Source organism: Halyomorpha halys, unplaced genomic scaffold (assembly GCF_000696795.3).
Source record: "Halyomorpha halys isolate HHAL.00 unplaced genomic scaffold, Hhal_1.1 Scaffold1368.1, whole genome shotgun sequence".
Lineage (NCBI taxonomy): Eukaryota > Metazoa > Arthropoda > Insecta > Hemiptera > Pentatomidae > Halyomorpha > Halyomorpha halys.
In genome coordinates this window covers 19,595-26,906 of record NW_027109134.1, presented here as the reverse complement: position 1 = coordinate 26,906, position 7,312 = coordinate 19,595, and positions in this window count along the sequence as shown.

Genomic DNA, 7,312 nt, shown 5'->3' with positions numbered 1-7,312 from the left:
TATATATATTTATTTTTTGTTTATATATAATTCATAATTTTTTTTATTCTATTAACGTCATTTATCTATTATACATTACTTTCCTACTTATATCAGTGCTATTCGATAACGTCTTACTATAAAATTCTATTAATTCCCATTAATAACAAACGGCAAAATTGAGCATCACAACATAATAAGTAGAGTAACATGTAACATCTTCTACACATTTATTCATCCTGTATTTACAGACATAATATAATAAAATTGAAGAATAGAAAATAATTTATTAATAATAAAGAAAATTACAATTTAACTAAATATAAATAAAAATTAAAATAAACGAAAACCTCCCCTTTCCCCCACTTGTTGAGTGGTGTGGGGAGGGGAGGTTTTCTACCTCCCTCCACTCATGCGTTTTCCACCATCTCAAAAAAAATATTGAAAGCCCTTTTTCGATTGTTTTATATCAACGCGTTTATAGTATGTAAATTTTTGGTAAAGCGATATTATTACAAATCTGAAAGATCACTAAATTTCCTACATGTTTTATTAGTAATATAGTGGACAGTTCCGAACAAATTATGAGATATGGAGTATTTAATAAAAATGTCAAACTGGTGCAGGTATCGCCATTTGTTTATGCCAGTGCCTTAGTAACTTTTTTCAGAGCGGTTTAAAGAAAAATACAAATTAAATAATTTTGTAGGGAATTGAATTCCCTATAAGATCCATACAAAATATTTTTAATTTCTTCCAGATGCTGAGAAATATTAAAATTACAATTTTAGTATAGCTCGGTATTTCAGAAGATGTTTGCAATTTTCCTGCATTTTACATGTGAAGTTTGTAGAAAACTTAACGCCCTTAAAAATTTCTGATAAAAATTTTTAAAATGATGGAAAACGTTCAAGCTGGGGCTCGAAAGCTTTGAGAGAGGGAGAGGGTAAACACTTAAAACATATTTTGATTAAAATAAATTTTACTCCACCTTGAATTTAGATTTTAATAGCTCTAATATTTACTGATAAGGTATTTTTATAGAAATAATTTCGAAATTTATATGTATATTTTTTATTTTTATATTAATTATATTGTTTTTTTTCACCAAAACCTATTTGGAATTGATATTTATTTTTACTCAAACTAAAAGTATAAACTTCATTTCTATATTAGTGAAAAAATTATTTATTTTTATACATAACATTGAATATTGTGAAAAGAGTGGAAAATAAAAAATTGACTAACATTTTTTTTAATAATGTTAGACATTTTTTATATTATCGTATTCTGCCTTTGCCATCTAGTTAATGACTATTATATAACCATTAAATACATTATATAAATTTTTTTTGTTGTAAATCACTATTCAAACAATTAGGCCTTCTGACGTTATAGGCCAAACAATAGGCCAAATAAAAGTTTTTTTGTTTAAAGTAATTAATAAAACACTTGAATCCGAACATATAAAAATATATTTCTTCAGGCTCATTCCCCACTTTCAGACCGCCTGAATTGCCTACACACAGCACACAACAGACGTTGCTAAATGATCCAGATAAAATATTTGTTGCTAAATTCATATTTAAAGGTTTCTGAGGACACTAAAAACGAATCTTAATTTTAATTTTATAACCGAAGACATAAAATAAAACGTTTATGAAAATCTTCTTCGTTTTAAACTACTCTTTATCCCATAAAATCGAAAAGATATTCATACAGGTTGAAACAATGGAAATTCACCTTTCTAACAGTTGTAGTTTTTTTGAATTTGGATAGCATTGTAAGTAGTTATCAATTTATTTCACGAACGCGGTACATCGGGGGAAAAAAATATCCTTCAAAAATCAAGCTCAAAAATTTTTAATTTCTGATTTGAATGAAAATTCATTTTTAAGGGTTTCAACAGACGCTAAAAGTATATCTGACTTGATTTTTCTCAAGAAAATGTTTTTTGTCTACTTCACTGCAAGCGACTTTTGGTTTTTGTAATATTTTGTGCAATTAACCTTAATAAATACAATAAATAATCTATTGTCCTCATTCTACACACAAAAATGAATAAGTTGGTATATAATAACCATTTAATACATGCAGAGCAAAGGCGGAATACGATAATATAAAAATTGTCTAAAATTACTCTTTTTATTATTTTGTTCTTACTTAGAACTCTCAGACACGTGTCTAATATTTTTCGACCTTGTATCACCAAAGAAAGTTTCATTGAAATCGGGGATGCTACGTGTGTGGCCTCCCCTTACGAGTGTTAAAATTTGAAAAACGATTCAAACATATGGCCAGTAATTAACTAATTACTGAAAAATATATCTAAAAAAATATACGAATGGAATATGGTCCGGGTGCGGTAAAAAAAAACTCAAATAGTAGAATTATACTATTTTATTGAGCCAACGTTTCGCCCCACGTTGCAGGGCTTCGTCAGGGCTGTTTTGACGGCAGTCAAAAATAAAGTTGAAGAAAATAAAATAATAATAAAATAAAAAAATATACCTTTTGTTTCATGATATTCAATACTCATGTTGGATTCATAGTTAATAAAGCTCAAAAATATATTTTCCACACGTTTGTATATGAAAAAATAAATTGGAAGGAGGAACATGTACGGCTATTTTGGGTATGGTCATTGGAAGTTATTAGTTTCCAGACCACCGTCCGCGGTTTGTGGTTGTAATGAAAAAAAATTTCGTCGGTTCATTTTAGTGCTTTAAAACTTCCAAAAGGATTCCCACAGGCTCTTTTGGGTTCTAATACTATTTTAAATACTCCTGAAGTAATGACTTATTGCCGAATTTTCAAGATTGAAATGCAAAATTTTTTTTGTAGTAAAATTTGATCGAGAATTTCATAAAGCTAATAATATTTATATGACAATGATATGGGTTTGAAAATAAGCTAAGTTAGATATGTATTATGATTTAAATTAGTATTCTATGACATAAGTGCATCGCCTAAATTGGGCAAGATATTAATTATTTTTACTATTTATTAAAAAAAAAAAACCAGCGATTCTATTTCCAGTGTTATTACTGCTTGTTGTTATTACTGCTAACAATCAGAGATGATTAATTATTTCTAATAACCCAGAATAGAAGGTATATTATAGGATTTTTTAAAAATTCGGCGTTTAAATCCGATCATATAGATGATTTCAAAGATTTTAGGTAGTTGATATTTGAAATATTCCGAAAAATTTGTCGTACTACGTTTCGGGTTTACTCCATATTCATGTAATAAAAATTCCAATATATCCCATCAAATTACCTTTATCGTTCCTCGTAAGCCTACCGACTGCCATACAGTTTAATTTAATAATACAGTTTCCTTTACTACATCTGGAAAAACGATCAGCCTGGAATCCTCACACAAGACTGAAAAGACAGGAAATTGCACGTCGATTTCGACAATTACAGCACTTACTGAACAAACGGTCTAAACTTCCAATTCATTACAAAAGACTGATCTATATGACTGTAATAAGGCCAATTTGGACATATGGAGTTGAGCGTTGGGACTCTCCTACACCTTCGAATTTATCTCGTATCCAATCCTTAGAATCCAAAATCCTTCGTAAAATCCTCCATGCTCCTTATTTTGTCACACATAAAATCATACATAAAGACCTTAATGTTCCCTATGTAATCGAACTAGCCCTAACCAGATATCATTCCTTCCATTATAAAATCTCTAACTACCCAAACCCACTAGTTTTCATCCTTGCTTCCTCTTCCATTCCTGACAATCCTCCAAGGCGCCTGAAAAGATGATGGCCACGAGACCTGCTCATGTAGAAATATTATTCGAGTGCTACCAATTGGTAGTTTCTTTACACGCCTGTATCACTTCATCATGCCTGAGATTAACTTGGCTGAATGTATTATTATGTACAGTTGTAAATTTCAATAAAGATATTTTTAAAAAAATGATGTAATAATATACCTCATTTTGTCTATTGCATCTGTTTCTTTTTGAAATATTGTCATATATACACACACACAATTTAAAACAATGTATTTCACTATGTAAATAATTTTATGTTGTAAATTTTAAATTATGTGTATATATGACAATATTTCAAAAAGGAATAGATGCAATTGACAAAATGAGGTATGCCATTATATGAATGTGGGGTAAGCCCGAAACGTGGTACAACAAATATAGACTTTGGAGGAAGTTTTTTTCACCTCAACATGTTAAGAATTTTTTTTAATTTGACTCATTTGGGTTAGAACTTTGAACTTCGACACTTCACAAATAAATTTCATTCCTATTCAAACATAATATTCTGCCTATAAAATCACTAAGGCATTAATTGTGTTGATTAGATATTAGTAACTCTTTGAGTAAAATGTTTTATCTCAAGTTTCGCAGTTTTAATTAGGCTTTCAAATTATTGGGGGGGGGGGGGAGAGAGTCGACCCCTTCTCATTATACCCTCCAGAGCGGCGTCCCTCATCTTCACATTCATAATACGCTTTAAAGAGATTGGATTTCAGATGGTAGTATAGGGTCTCGTAATTTTCACTCAGGGCCAAAAACAAAAAACCTGTCAAGGACCAAAAAAGCACCTTGAATCAGTCTATTATTTTTCCATAATGTAATTCATTTGCTCTTTTTTTTTTTTTTACTGAGATCATTTAAGATACGAAGGAGGAAAAACGGAAATCGAATGTATACCAAAAAAAAAAAAAAATCAATTTCCAACATATGGCTTAAATAGATTGTTTTTTAAAAAAATTCATGGCATTGGTTGCAATTGTTTTATTTTTCTTGTTATGCATTGAGTGGATGCAGGGAAGCAATAAAACAGTGCCACTGTCAGTTTGATTATTGAATACCATATGTGCTACGTCTGGGTTCATATTATCATCTATAAAAAGAGAATTGTCATTCGGACAATTGGGATGACATGGAGGGCTTTCCTACACGATTTGGAACTTTCAGCAAAACGCTAAGTTCATACGAGTTTCTAGATTAGGACTGGAAAAACGCAATGCCTACAGTCTTCAAAATATAGTTTTTGCTTATAATAGTACAAGAGCCCAAGTCAATTCACCCCAATTTTTGATTACTTTAATGCGAACTGTGTATCATTACTACTCAAAATTGATGAGTTTCCAAGTGTACATAAGGGGAATAAAAAATGGCGGCTTTTTAAAAACGTTAAAAATAATTGATTTTTCATTCGGAGCTCTGTATCTTAAAAACTATCAACAACAATAGAAAATCTAACAGAACATCACGTACTGAAAGTAGTTAGTGAATTTATTTTGAAAAATCTATATATATCAAAAACAATATGATGTATAGATGTCTCTTATCACTTAAATTAAAGCTAGCCTAATGAGCTATGAAGTAATTTAATACGTTTATCGTCGTAGGAGTAGTAGTTTTCATGATATTTGCTAAAATAAATTTATTTGTAGTTGTTCGGACAAATTTTTATTTGCCAAATTTATATTCATATGCGAATATCATAAAAACTACTATCCCTACGAAGATAGTGTCTTAAACTACTTTATAGTAAGTTAAATTTCCGTTATTTTGAGTGCTGGCAGACATATGTGGATCTTATAGATCTAGAGATATATTTTTTCAAAAATCAAACATTTTATACGAATAACTAGAAATTAACAGTTTATAAATTATTACTAATTATTAAATTATTAATTATATAGTAATACTAAATTATTACTAATTATTCAAAATAAATTAACTAACTACTAATCTTTCAGTAGATTTTTAAGAAATGTTGCTTTTTAAAAAACTATATTTCGAGAACTATTGGACGTAAATAGCTCTATTTTCGAAAATTGTAGAGCCAACAGAAGATTTATGGGACTACCAGGAAAAGAATTTTTACTCATAAATGAAATCATTGATCACGTCTAAATTTGACAAAAAAAACTAATTTATTTTCTGTTTTTTCTCCCAACAATTTTAATAACAAAATCTTTCTGACTATAATTACTAACAAAAGATTTCTAGGTTTTTAAAAAAGATGTGATGTAACTTACATTTGTTTTAAAAGAACACTGAATTGTGATATTTAACTATAATGAAAAAAAAAGACTATTAGGAAAAATATAATATATTTACTAATTTCTTTATATTATATATAATTTCAAATTGATTTATATGCCGTGACTGGTAACAACACAATATAAGCAGAATTGCTTGAAAAATAAATCATTGCTCTTTAACAAAAACTTTCTTGTTGAGTTATTAATCCATTGCATAAAAACAAAACTCCTAATTGTGTTTAGAAAAAATATAATCAACCCAATTCTATGTTGTTGTTTTTTTGGGCTCTATTGGATATTTCGGTTATTGATACCAGAGTACTTCACTATTGTTTTATTGAAATGGATCCCTATTTTTGTATGCTAAGTTTTAATAATTTATGAATGAAAGAAATTCGTTCTGTTAATTTAATCTCTTAAATACTTTAAGCACTATTCTATGCATAAACAGAACTGAATATCTGTATAATATAAATATGAGATTTTCATTGGTTTATTAATATATTATATATATTGATTTTTTTTTTAAATATGTGATTTTAAAGACAATTTTCTTTTATTCTTTCTCTCAACTTTTTTTAAAACATTAATTTAACTTATCCAATTTTAAAGGTTTCAGTTATTTTTTTAGTTTTGGCATTTTAATTATTACAGTTTTAGAAAAAAAAACAAACAAAGATTTCTATTTTTGTTCTTATCAACAATATTTTTTTACAAGCTGCAAAAGCTGGTGCTTGATTTCTTTTTGTATCTTGTGTATGCATAACATATTGATAAAGTTTGCCCCATTAATATCCTGTGATTCTTTATAGGTTCTCACACATGTCATATTTTCGTTCTTCAGTAGATGTGTTGTAGAAATGATTTCCAAATTAAAAAAAAATTATCGGAGAAGTTTGTCGGGGGATGCGGTCAGCAAAGAACAACATAAATAAACAAAACCATATTTATTTATTTTATGCCGACGTTTCGATCTGAGTTTCAGGTCTTCATCAGGGGTTATGGCGTAGAAAGTAGGCCTGCAACTCAAGTTCAGGTCGAAACGTCGGCATAAAATAAATAAATATGGTTTTGTTTATTTATGTTGTTCTTTGCTGACCGCATCCCCCGACAAACTTCTCCGATCATTAATCTTCGGTCAACTATCTACACCTCATTAAAAAAAAATTAATTATTATTTCAAAATTCTTTTGTCGTAATACATTTAGTAGGATAGTAGTGTTTAGTTGTTCGGTTCTGTGTTGAGTGTATTATGAGTCTAATTGGTTGAGATTGAAAAGCTTATGGTTTGT